This window comes from Panulirus ornatus, chromosome 13 (assembly GCF_036320965.1).
Source record: "Panulirus ornatus isolate Po-2019 chromosome 13, ASM3632096v1, whole genome shotgun sequence".
Taxonomy (NCBI): Eukaryota; Metazoa; Arthropoda; class Malacostraca; order Decapoda; family Palinuridae; genus Panulirus; species Panulirus ornatus.
In genome coordinates, this window is record NC_092236.1 from 8928633 (window position 1) to 8941965 (window position 13333).

At 45.3% G+C, this 13333-nt stretch overlaps 1 long non-coding RNA gene across 1 annotated transcript in view; it reads left to right on the forward strand.

The window, feature by feature from the left end:
- Positions 1-250: 250 nt before the first annotated feature.
- Positions 251-13333, forward strand: part of LOC139752587 (uncharacterized) — an 822887-nt gene continuing 809804 nt past the window's right edge. Inside the window, exon 1 of the long non-coding RNA XR_011713539.1 lies at positions 251-681. This is a non-coding gene — a long non-coding RNA (uncharacterized lncRNA). The remainder of the gene's footprint in view (positions 682-13333) is intronic.

The following is a 13333-nucleotide window of genomic DNA, read 5'->3' on the forward strand; positions in this document are numbered from 1 at the left end:
ATAGAAGTCATTGCAGGCCCTCGTAGGCTACCAGTCACCAAAATACATCTTAACAACACACTAATTACCATTTACTGATGGTGCTTAACAGTGTTACCCATGGAATGACGACGGTAATCATTTCATTGATACCCATATACTTGCCGACATGTCCCAGTAACACTGATGGTGCGCTTGTCAAACTGCTTGCTTAAACGACCGTTTCTCTATTTCCAGGAAGGCTACGTCCAAAATTGGGGGCAAAATATTATCACTCGTGCCCAGACCCTGCTGGAGGGTGGACGGAGGACAGCAGACCGTGTGTGATGTGCAGTTGAACACAACACCGACACCACCAGCTAACGTCGCCGTGTTACCGACTGCAGGGTGCCTGTAAAGTAATAGCGAGTGTGCCATCCGCTCTCGTGTTGGTCAGTTGTTCGCAAACAGTTTCGTGAAAACTATCAACTTGTGAATAGAATATATCGTGACTTTTGCTCAGTACATGGGAAGAGCGTGGACAGTTAGTGACTATAATGATTACTGAAAATTGTCTTGACACATTGTGGTATTATACAGTGACAGTAAATGACTTCAGGACGATACAAACTTCATAAATGATATACAAATCCTAAATACAGTGTCATCTGCCTGAATGACGGCTTCAGCGGCCCAAGCACCCGACAAGCAACGCGCCGTAAGGTAAGTGACACAGTTACGTACCATCAAATTATTTGGCCTTGATGTTTCGACTGAGTAGGTAGGTATGTGTCGAATGGTATTTGGTCCTGCTGTTCCATCTGATCACAAGCCACATGTCGAACGATGTTTGGGGATCCATAATTCGACTGTCCATTGGTTGTTAAGTTAACCTTCGTTTAACGATCATCTTACACCTGATTACAGGTCATATATAAGATTAAAAAAAGACTGAAGGGAACTAGCGTAAGGTCTTTTGGTCCGTGCGAGGCAGCTCCTGCATACGCTTGGCGTTGCTAGGTATTGTAGTTAAACGATTGATGCGAGACGCAACGGAACCGGCGCCTGGCGGCGTTACTTCAGATTTACGCGACCGTTAAATCCGGCTGGGTCATACTTACGTACCCATGGAAAAGCCTGGCCGACTTCGTTTAAACTATATTCGACACATTGTTTCGAATTCTATTTAAATGACGTAGATAATAAGGGTTTACTCGATAGCCTATGATTAATGGCCATCATTTGTTACGTAGCGTTACTTTAAGTTTGGTGGGATCTCAAAGAGAGGTATAATCAGTGCTGTACCCTTTGGGAGATTCGAACACACGTACTGGATATTATGGGGGCAAGGGTTCTTCCACCGAGCCAATGGCACTTTTGGGTAAGTAAGAACGTTAAAGTGCCTCGAAACGTACAGATGTAATCGTGAGCGATGGTTGGCAGAAGTACATAAGAACGTTTTAAGTGGCCTGAAACGTACAGCTTCATTCGTGAGTGATGGTCGACGAAACGAAGAGAAAGAGGGAAGGGCCGGAACGGTTCGAATCCATAAACATGACTTTTGTTAAAGTAAAAATCTTGAGGCCGAATTAATTCTTAAGTCATCGGTGTTGATATAGCAAGGTACGATCTTCACTTCAACCATCCGGAGACGATGCAGTAATATTATCTTTACAGATGGGGAGTTAAATCTATGTCATTATTTTGGTAAGGTCCCCAAAGAAGCTGCAGTGAAGTATGAGTGATTTTTGTTTTGCATTGTTAGTGTGGTTAACGCGTGAAGACCAGGTAAGAGTGGCGGAGCGTAATGTTCATGTTTTAAGTTCACCGATGATGAATTCGTCGATGGTGGCGAGGGACTGTATAAATGAGGGAAGATGTGAGGATAGAAATGGCTAAGTTACTGAAACATGTCAAGGTGTCATAACAGCCCCTCTGAGTACCCCACACGGCTGCCTTTAGCAGACGATTGACATTATGTGGGTAAATAATCTTTAGTTGCATGACCAGTTTACAGGTTTTCTCTTGGAAGCGTTTTTATGTCTTTTCTACTCCTATCACGGTAATGTTTATGGTCCTGACGTCTTCCTGCATCACGGACATCCTCTTTAGGACCAATTGGTATAGTGGTGTTTGAATCCGTTTGGTCTCCAATGTATTCCTGTGTGAATTTCTCTTCTTCAGTCTCCCGTCTCTCCCACCAGTTCCCGTCTCTCGGCCAGGAACGTCTGTTCCGGCCTTCCCTTACCTTCCATGGACGCTGTTATACCTCCTCCCTCACCCTTCGCCTGGCCTCTCCTCACACACACCCATCATTCTTTTCTCCCCATCTTACCCACGTATCCTGCTCACAAACTCTGATTTCCACGGCCCAAAAGTCTTTGCGCCCCCCTTCCCATCTGGCCCACTACCCTCACGTTCTCTTCCACCGACCATTATTTTTTTTAACCCCCCCCCTCCCCCCCCCCCCCCCCCCCGCCCCCCGCCAACCATCTCCCTTTCTAAAACCTCCCCCTTCCTTCCCCACAAGCTTCCACAACCCAGCTCTGATTGCCTCTTACAACCCTCGAATTTGTCTCGTCAGGACATGGGGGTCACAGCATTGGTCGCTCTGGCGAGGATCCGTGTCGGAAACCTTGCAATTTTTCCGTGACTGCTCGAAAGTTTTTATGCCATATTTTGGGGACGTTTTGCTTCCGTCCTGGAGCGCTCCATTATCTGGTTGAGCTCATGAATCAGCGGGCAGAATTCCTCTCGTAGTGATTATGGGGAGCAATTAGATTTACATCTTTCGGTTCTCGGCGCTCCGGAACGAAACACACACACACACACACACACACACACAACACACACACACACATACACACACACACACACAAACTTGCAAAAAGAATTATTTTTGCATTTGAAACTTTATTTAAGAACTAAAAGTCAGCTTTAGTGAGAGCTTAGCAGAGAGAGAGAGAGAGAGAGAGAGAGAGAGAGAGAGAGAGAGAGAGAGATTCTCTGGCAGAACAAGTGTTACTTGAGCAGATTACTGCAGCGTTGCCGCCCCGGGAGAATGAAGCTTGTGGGATTATCTCGTAAGATCATGGGATATATATCCATTGCTGGTGGAGAGTTGACGTGGTTTGTTGTGCGCAGTAGGAAGAACGAGAGAGAGAGAGAGAGAGAGAGAGAGAGAGAGAGAGAGAGAGAGAGAGAGAGAGAGAGAGAGAGAGAGAATGTCTCGTTTCTTCTTAAAGCTCCTTAAAACAATTTAGAACGAACGATCTTTAACTCCGTTCAAGTAATTATGATGTCACTGCCTGAAAGAAAACAGCTAGCAAGACGACCAGATAGGAGCCAACCTGAAGCCAAAGGCTTGTTCAAGCAGGTGATGCTTTGTAAGAGCTGGTGATGCTAACACTGAGTTGACAAGATCCATCTCAGATGGGATTATTTTTGACTTAAGTTGGCACCTAATTGAAATCATACTGAACAGGATCGCAGAGCAGGTTTGCTTACACTCTTGAACAATAGTTGTGTCCTGCTCCCAGCCACAGTGTTGCTCCGAAACATCTGAGGCTCGAATAGCGAAGCGGCAGAAGGGTGTCCTTTTTTTCGAACCGAAATGTGTCGAACCAGGCGTGTTTATGAGAGGGACAGGGGAGGCGAGGGAGGAAGGGGTGAAATGAGGGAAAGGTTGTGGAGAGACGGAGAAAGACGTCACGAAATCTCTTAATGCCGATAACGTTAAGATTGCCTCACAGACCTTTCCATGGTTTACCCCAGGCGTTACACAAGCCCTGGTTCAATCCATTGACAGCACGTCGACCCCGGTATACCACATCGTTCCAATTCACTTTATTCCTTGCACGCCTCTCGCCTTCCTGTATGTTCAGGCCCCGATCGCTCAGATTGTGATAGCGGTGGTTTACAGTAAAACGGATAATGAAAGATCATTCATAATGATCGTATGATTACGTTTAAGAACCAACACTCTGAGGTTGCAGAAGTAGCAGTGGTAGAGTTGATAGCATGATAATTACTACCAGGCGTAACGCTAAATCCACACGTGTTAGGTTTTAGTGTTGTAGAGTAGGGTCTCTACTTATATTTTTCACTTTATGCTCTGCCAGGTCTCTGACTTTTAAATCTGTTGTACTGAATAATATGGCTTTTATCCTTTAGTAATTTTTAAGGTGTATTCCACGTACCACAGTAACATTATTGAAATATTCTTTCTCGTATGTGGAATCGGATACATAATGGTAAAAATGGCCTCTTGTCGACCATATGACATCGACCCACATACCAGAATGACATGGTGTCATAACCTACGATGTCTTAATTTTGATGCCAAACCTAGATGAAATGGGAGTCGACGCGCATAAGAGTGGAATCCATTTCAGAACATCCCAGCTGGGCAGTTGCAGTGAGGGACAAGCCTGACCCACCAGCCGGTTATAATGAATCAGAGCGCTGAGCAAACCAAGTGAATAAGAGGCTTGTGACGTGGTTGTTGTGCTTGTTGGTTTGAATGAAGTTAATCACGTCGTGTCTGAGATACAGTTGTTGACACAGACAGAGAGAGAGGGCGTTCGTAAGAAATTTAATTCTTTTTTTGACGAGAATGGCCACATGTCAAGCGGTTTTGGGTCGAGTCGTATGGCTAAATGATGCGGAACTCATGGAGTTTTATTTTTTCCCTCATGTCATGTTTGAATGAAATCCGTCGTTGTATGTAGGAAAAACAGTTGCTAACTCACCAACTGATGGGGGAGGGCTTAGTATACGCAGTGTGGCGGTGTGATGCACAGACACTGACGAAGGTTTCTGTGCATCACGCACCCCTGCTGACCTCCCTACAGATGCTAACTCCCTTGCAGAAATAAACCTCACCCCTGCTGACCCCTTACAGATGCTAACTCCCCTGCAGAATAAACCTCCCTCTCACGACTGTTGCCTCTTGACATTCTAAACTACATATTCCCAGTCGCCGTCTCTTGGCTGGCTAACACACCACCCCTCTTCCCAGAGGCACACCCCAGTTCACAACACATTTTCCTCCCGAAGCAAATTGGTCGTGAAGAGGTAACCATCGGGCCGTAGAGGAATCATATACCCTGGCCTTTATTCCTGTTACGCTACTAATGACGAACCTGAGCTCCTTTGATCCCCGGCCTCCCTCCAGCAAATGAACACCTCCGAGCTCAGCACACTCAGTTACAAGCCGCCGTTTAAGGCTCACCGTCCCGTTGGAGATGAAGGTGCGGTGGACCTTATTTTCAAGGGAGGGTATAGATCCCTCTCCTGTTGAGAGCTTCGCTAATAAACAGTCAACTGGAGTTCGGCGGAGGCTCGGCTTCTCCCATCAGAGTTTAGGATAATGGAAATTTGTTGATGGTACCGTAAACATGAGTTCATCGACCATATAAATGGTCCGTATATCAAATATAAATCACGAGGTATATGCATATATATATTTTCTTTAAGTCCCTGTGCCCCTCTCTCTCTCTCTCTCTCTCTCTCTCTCTCTCTCTCTCTCTCTCTCTCTCTCTCTCTCTCTCTTGTATATCACAACCCAGACGAGGTCTGACTCTAGAAACTAGAGTGATCGTGGAGACCAGGTAAAACCTGACTGTTGCAGCTGGAGGAACATGTAGTAAGGAGCGGCGAACGGCACTGGAAGTTACAACACCACAACCATCACAGACAACATTACCACCACTGCAACCCGTGGGCCAGGGTGGGCGGTCACCTCCTCTTATGTTCCTGTTTGTGTCGTGAGGCTGATTATCATCACCATTGTCGGCCTGGGACAAGAAAGGCTGTGACTGCTGATGTGTAACTGCCTCCTCTCCCTTTATCATGGTCGTATTGTGTAGAGGACCTCATAATGAGGTCGATGGGCAGCCTGCCTTTTACCTTCTCTCTCTCTCTCTCTCTCTCTCTCTCTCTCTCTCTCTCTCTCTCTCTCTCTCTCTCTCTCTCTGTTGAGGCCAGACCACCTCGATTGGACCTTGAGTCTGTATGGTCTCTCTCTCTCTCTCTCTCTCTCTCTCTCTCTCTCTCTCTCTCTCTCTCTCTCTCTCTCTCTCTCTCCGTCTGCTGGCAGCGAAAAGACATCAAGAAAAAAAGAAGGAATATCCTTTAGTCGAAAAGTGAGACGTATAATACATCTTCACAATCTCCTTAAGAAATATGAGAGCGCGTTCTGTACGGGAGGTATGCGAAAATGAGTAACACGTGGGAGGAGGAAGGTGGGGGGAGTGGGTTAATGATGCGGTGAAGGCAGGAAAAATGAAATCAAAAACACCCGGCATGAAGAGGAGGGAAGTCGAGGGTCAGTGGAGGAAGGGCGTGATGATGAACCTAAAGGAAACGAGAGAGAGAGAGAGAGAGAGAGAGAGAGAGAGAGAGAGAGAGAGAGAGAGAGAGAGAGAGAGAGAGAGAGAGAGAGAGTTGAGGTAGACGGGAGTAGTGATGCAAGGATGCGACACAGGGAGAGATGTGGGAGTTACTGATGGTCGGTAATGCCGCAACAAGCTGAAAAGCTAAGGTCTTGTCGTCTCATAACCCGGACACAGTGTCCTGGATGCTGATCATACACTGAACAGTACGAAGAGAAGAGGACGAAGGACTTCTAGAAGAAAAACTCGTCAGACGTGAGTACTGTGGATGACACCAGGTCTCTGCTGCCTCCGACCACGCAGAAGTGACAGCATTAAGTTACGTACACGTCACAGCAGTGGGCAAGGGCAACAGCCAGCTTGCAGTCGGGTGTAGTTGTCATAACAGTGACGGGGGAACCGCCCGTCTTGCAACTGAGGTAGAAAGAGGTGGTGATGGTGAGAGGGTGAAGCCGAGTCATCAGAGAGGTAGCGAGTGGAACGGTAGCGAAAAGAAGGGTAGTGTCTGTCTGTCTTTCTGCCTGTCTGTCTGTCTTTCTGTCTGCAGAGGGTCGGGGGAGGGAAATGAGATAAATGAACTGATAAGTGTCCACTTATATGAGCCGGAAAGTTTTTTAGAAAAAAAAAAAAAACTGTGTGCATAAACCAGCCAAGTTGTTTACTGCTATGATTTCGGAGAAAACATATTAGGGCGTCATGATGAGGCATTGAACAGATCAGCGGTGGAAGAGTGAGAAAGTCAAACAAGTGTTACTGATAAGATACGACTCTTGAAAATTGAATCAGTCTTTGGGAAATGATGATTCATACCTCGAGCATGACGGTCGGGTTTCTCTTTCCAAACCCCAATGGATGAAAAGGGTTCAAACGCTGACCCCCCCGCGTGTCCAGCAGGTGGCCACCACTGACAAATTCATTCCGATCGAGTCATGTTAATTGTAAGGCCAAACCGAGTAGTATTTCCGTGAATCATATTTACCTCGACGCACACCCAGAGTTTATTTGGCGTATTAGTATGAAAGGACGTGAGGTACGAACCCATTCATCTCAGGCTGTGGCTACACTACCAGGGAAGGAGGTTGTGGCAGGCTGTGTATAACGACGTGAGCGCATCAATGTGTTCATGGAAATGATTAACATTACTCACACAAAGACCTCCTCAACCCCCTCGGGAAATTAACCGGTATTCGAAAGCCTCGCTTATTTTTTTTTTTTTCTCTTCGTTTTTTTTACGAATGGAAGTGCAGTAAGGCCGGGGACGAAGAGAAGAAACGCTTTGTTTCTGACGAAAGCGGAGGCGGGGGGGAAATTCGTAACTTGAATACAGAACTCGATGCGTTGAATTTGTGAGCGAGCGAGAAGATATACGCACAAGCGACGCTTTTGGACAATGAGTAAGACGAGAAATAGTACGTCTGGCGACTCGCTGAAATGGGGGGGAGGGGATATACATATGTATTTTCTAGAGAGGTTCTGAAGCAATGGAAACCTGAGAGCCGGTGTCTCGTTGCGTCTCTTACGTGTGTCGAGAAGAGTCGCAGGAGGAGAGAGAGACATCACTCCTTCGTCAGAGGAGGAGGAGGAGGAGTGGGAGGAGGAGCTTGGATCCTTCTGTGACTCTGCCTATGCACACACACACACACACACACACACACACACACACACACACACACTCACACTCACACATTTCACTTAGTCTCTCGCACTCAGCTTTCCACTCGTTTTCTTTATCTCTTATCTGCACATCAGTCTGTATCTGCCACTGTAGGTTCACACCCCTGACAGGCGTGTACGTTCGGCTGTCTTGCTGTACCTGATTCTCATGAATAACCGGACGTAATACTGTGTAATCTATCTACGTAATAAATGAATGTAATACGACGAGATCTGTCTTGGTAATAACTGAATGTAACGCTGTGAAATGTAACTATTCAAGGTTGAAAAGACCCCCGCCCATTATCTTATTTTCGCCGCACTGTGTGATTAAGCAGGTGTCACCAAGTGTATATTGGTGTTCCAAGCATTAGTTAGAGTATTTTGGTCACGAAACGTCGAACATACATCCATCACAGAGGAGCAACAGCACCGAGAATATAGCCCGAGACACAGACTCCGGTTAACGCGAGGATGAACATTTGCATACGTCTAAGATAGTCTCGTTTACGTACGAGGGACAGTGACTTTCAGTGTTGATTGCACAATGGAGAGAGAGAGAGAGAGAGAGAGAGAGAGAGAGAGAGAGAGAGAGAGAGAGACGAAATGTTTTCCATGATGTAGGAATGACTAATAACAGCCCTTGATATTAGTCATTCATGTTTAGTCCGAAAGTGTGTGTGTGTGTGTGTGTGTGTGTGTGTGGTCAGGCGGCACCAAGGAACACTTGTGGCACTGCAACCTCCCTCCACCACATTCTCCAAGCCGGTGTTATACTGCATCTGAACCACTCGTTATCTCTCCCACCTTCCACCCTCTTCCTCTCCACTAACCCCTGTCTCCAAATATTCGTTCCCCTCTTGCCTCTCCTCCTGTACTCAACCCTCTTACCATTTTTGCTACTGGTCTTTCTTAACCTTAGCTATCTCTTCCCTGTACAGATACTCTACTTCTGCCTCTGCTCTTTGTCTCTAACTACCTCTGTGCGTCTCTCTCTCTTGTCTCTGCTGCTACACCACCTCTCCCTCTGCTCCGCTCACTCATCTCCCATCACTATGTCTCTTGCTCACTATCTCCTCTCCTATTCCTTTCCTCCCTAGCTAATCCTCTGTCTCACCTCTTCCCTTCCTCCCTCCCACCCACTCCCTCTTTCCCTCCCTAAGCTTCCCCGTCCCTCCCCTGAATCCCCAGCCACTACACCAAAGCTCCTGACGAAGGGCACAGGTGTGAGGCGTGATGACCTCAGTCAACCTAACAGACACAGGCCAGACACCTGTGAGTGCCGATGACTCGCCAGCCTGGAATGCATCGGTATGGTGGATGTGTGGTCTTACTGGGAGAGTTTGTTGTGCTTTGTGTGTGTGTGTGTGTGTGTGTTTATTGTCATTTACCTATTTTATGCATAGTGGAGGAAGCTCTAGATCCCTGGGGCCTAATCTCTCATCCCAGTTTTTCTCTCATCCCAGTTTTCTTGTCATAGTGTTTTGTGTGTGCGTGTGTGTGTGTGTGTGTGTGTGTGTGTGTGTGTGTGTGTGTGTGTGTGTGTGTGTGTGTGTGCAAAGTTTTTACGTCTCTTTGTGCACGTCTCCTGCTTCACTTCCAGTTGTGTCCTCCTGTTCTGGAGTCTTGTATTCTACTGTCATGGAGCTGCTGACTGTTAACAACATCATAGCCCCATAGAAATGTATAAGTAGTTATCTGATTCTCCCTCGATAGTTCTATTTCATCCAAAGCGAGAGGCCTGAAGACCTTTATTCCCAATCTCCTGGCCATATTCGACTCGGTTCAGATACCATTTTTACTGCATTTCATTGGAACGACTAAGTAACAGTCACAGGAATAAACCATTGCATTCCCTTAAGCCGCCTCTTCCATCACAACAGTGTGCGCCAGTGCATTCAAGTCGCGTGTAAGCACCAGCACATTCAGCATGCCACCTCATCAGTCACTGGAATGCACACTTGCATTGAGCGCGCTTCTTTTCCATTCTAACAAAAGCTTGGACTCTTTTAGTCCCGACTTTGAAGCTTGAAACGTTTCCTTGGAGTGTTGACAGCTTTATGTGGCCCAGGTAAGGTTAATAAGGTAAATAGAATCAATATAACACGAGTTCCTGAGACATGTAACTGCTGTGTATGGTCATTAATACTTCCGAGGCTCGTGCGTTGACTGTCTGATCATTTAAGAACATGCGAATATCTTTTTACTTCGTATGCAATAGGATTCTTACGCGTTTAGTAAAGTATCTTTGACACAGTGACGGTGAAAATGTTTTTTTTTTCGAAATATATTTTTTCTTTACCCCTGAACACACACACACACACACACACACACACACACACACACACACACCGCACTACCGAATTCAATAAACCATTTTTTATCTCTATTTTTTTATCTTATATTTACATACATCTATTTCATGCTGCCGCTGCCACGGCTAGCCTGCGCTACAGTAAGAAGCAGTGAAATGGTGGAGTCCTTTTAGAGCGAGACGTTCATCGTTGAGTCTGTCCCTTCGTCAGTTGACGACGGTACATCCTCGCTGAGAGTGGCTCCCCCTTCGCGCTCTAAGCGAAAACAGGCGGAGTACGGCAACACCTAAGTAACGCGTACGTATATGTATGTGAATGACGACTAAAGCAGGTGTTACCGGACTCCCCCTGCAAGTCGTGACGGAGCCAGCGAAAGAGTCCGCCTTCGCTGAGTGGCTGCGTCGTCGTCACTGTGAGGAGAAGTCGCACGGGAACTCATCGCTCCGAAGGAGTCCATCATTTCGTTGCTCATGCTTTGCTTGCTATGCAACCCCGAAGGTGCCCGAGCCCCATAATATGGATCCTGAGGTTGTCGTGGGGTTGTATACGTTACTCGTTCATGTATACAAGTGTATCATCCTCTGGACACTTTTTAGCCCCTAGAAATTTGGGGGGTCGACCGCCTTAAACACGTCGAAGGAAAGAGGATCCCGGAGAGAGAGAGAGAGAGAGAGAGAGAGAGAGAGAGAGAGAGAGAGAGAGAGAGAGAGAGAGAGAGGCAGAGGCGCGCGTGCATCTGGGGTTTACATTCGATTCTCACACAGTGGGTAACTTGAGGCAGCAGAGTGACTTGCAGGTGCCTGGCAGTGACCGTATGATTGGAAACGTTCGGAAAGATTTTTTTTCCACCCACCCAGGGTGCCCTCCCAGCACCAGCCCGGTGGACCATTCCATTATGTGTGTTCTCTCTCCTCTCCCTCCCTCTCCCTCCCTCAGCCTCCCTCTCTCCATAACCCCCACGCTGCAGGCTGCCTGGTCGCTGTGGTTACTGAATGGAAAGAGACCAAAAAAAAAAAGAAATCGCTGGGTCACATATTCGCCTGACCCCTTGAAGGCGATGGCATGTCCCTTACGTATGATGGCGTGGCCTCTGACCTGACCCCTCCCCATGAAAGGGTCGTGACCGAATGCCTTGCCATCACGCCTTATTAAGCGTCATACCGACCCGCTCAAGAGGTTCAAGCGAGGGAAATTAATAAAAGGTTTTTCATAGTGTGTTGCGATATGCAAATGTTTTGAGTATATACAGACAAGACCACCACAGCACGACATGACCCTTGTACGGTTGTTTTCGGATGCTTTCCGTGGCATGGGTTCGATTCCCGGACGCACAATATATATATATATATATATATATATATATATATATATATATATATATATATATATATATATATATTATATTTATTATACTTTGTCGCTGTCTCCCGCGTTAGCGAGGTAGCGCAAGGAAACAGACGGAAGAATGGCCCAATCTACCCACATACACATTTATATACATACACGTCCACACACGTACATACACAAACATATATATATATATATATATATATATATATATATATATATATATATATATATATATATATACACGCTAGCATATATCACAATCACACATGCAGTATTCAACACAGTCGAACAAAACTTTTAGAACGTGAGATAAATAAGTCACCAATAAAACGGCAAACAAGAAAAAAAGAAACCCACAACGACTCTTGGCTTCCTCGTCACCTTTTCCCTCCGTAAATTATGTATGTTGATGACGTAAGCGTGGCATCCTGACGTAATGCGGAAATTCCTTCTAACACAACGTAAGAATTATGCAACGTAACTACTCCACCTACCCCTCCTCCTTTCGTGGCCGGTAAGAGGGAGCAGTGGTGATTCACACACACACACACACACACACACACACACACACACACACACACTGTGCGAGTATAATAACAACCAAATCTGTTTTAGGTGAGGTGGGCTGTACGATTTGGAATTGGTCGCTCGGGAGTTTGTGTGTTCGGGAAGTTTGTACACAGAAAATGGGAAGTGAATAATTTCTTTATTATATATATATATATATATATATATATATATATATATATATATATATATATATATATATATTGGAAAGGATCACAGTTGAGCGCGTGATCAAGTATATTCATACGAGTCCACGGGGGAAATGAAACACGATAAGTTATCACACGAAAGTGCACTTGGGAAGTTATCATGGTTCAGTTCCCAGTGTGTGTGTGTGTGTCTAAATGAGTTGATGATCAGATGATATATATATATATATATATATAATATATATATATATATATATATATATATATATATATATATATATATATATATATATATATATTTCATTTCTATTTCCAGTCTGAGACAAAAATCTCGGTAAACAATTATCTAATAAATGGCTCAAAAGATTGCTTAACAGACTCAAAAAAATATATATATATTTTATAGAGAAGTTACAAAGACATTCAAGGTTAGACAGTAAAACTTGGGTAAGTGCTTTGCAGTGTCTTGCATCACACACTCACACACACACACTAGGCGTCAAGCAACGTTAGGGGTCACAGGCGATTGCTATATTTCTTTTCTTGCTTGTAACTTTTAATCCCTAGAATAAATGACTAGTGTGATTGTAACCTCTAGTCCTTAGATACACGACTGTAGTATGTAGTTAAGGAAAACCTGCCTCGTGCTCATTGTTAGATTTCATTGCCTTAACATTGTATCCAATGTTGGATTGTAGTACTTTAACATAGTACCCAGGGTTAAGTATCAGTCGGTTGGTATATTGCCCCGTGTTAAATTTCATTACCATAACATAGCGCACGATGTTAATTTCAACTACCATAACGTAGAGTCCAGTGTTACATTTCATTACCGTAACGTAGCGTCCAGTGTTACATTTCATTACCATAACGTAGCGTCCAGTGTTACATTTCATTACCATAACGTAGCGTCCAGTGTTACATTTCATTACCATGACATAGCGTC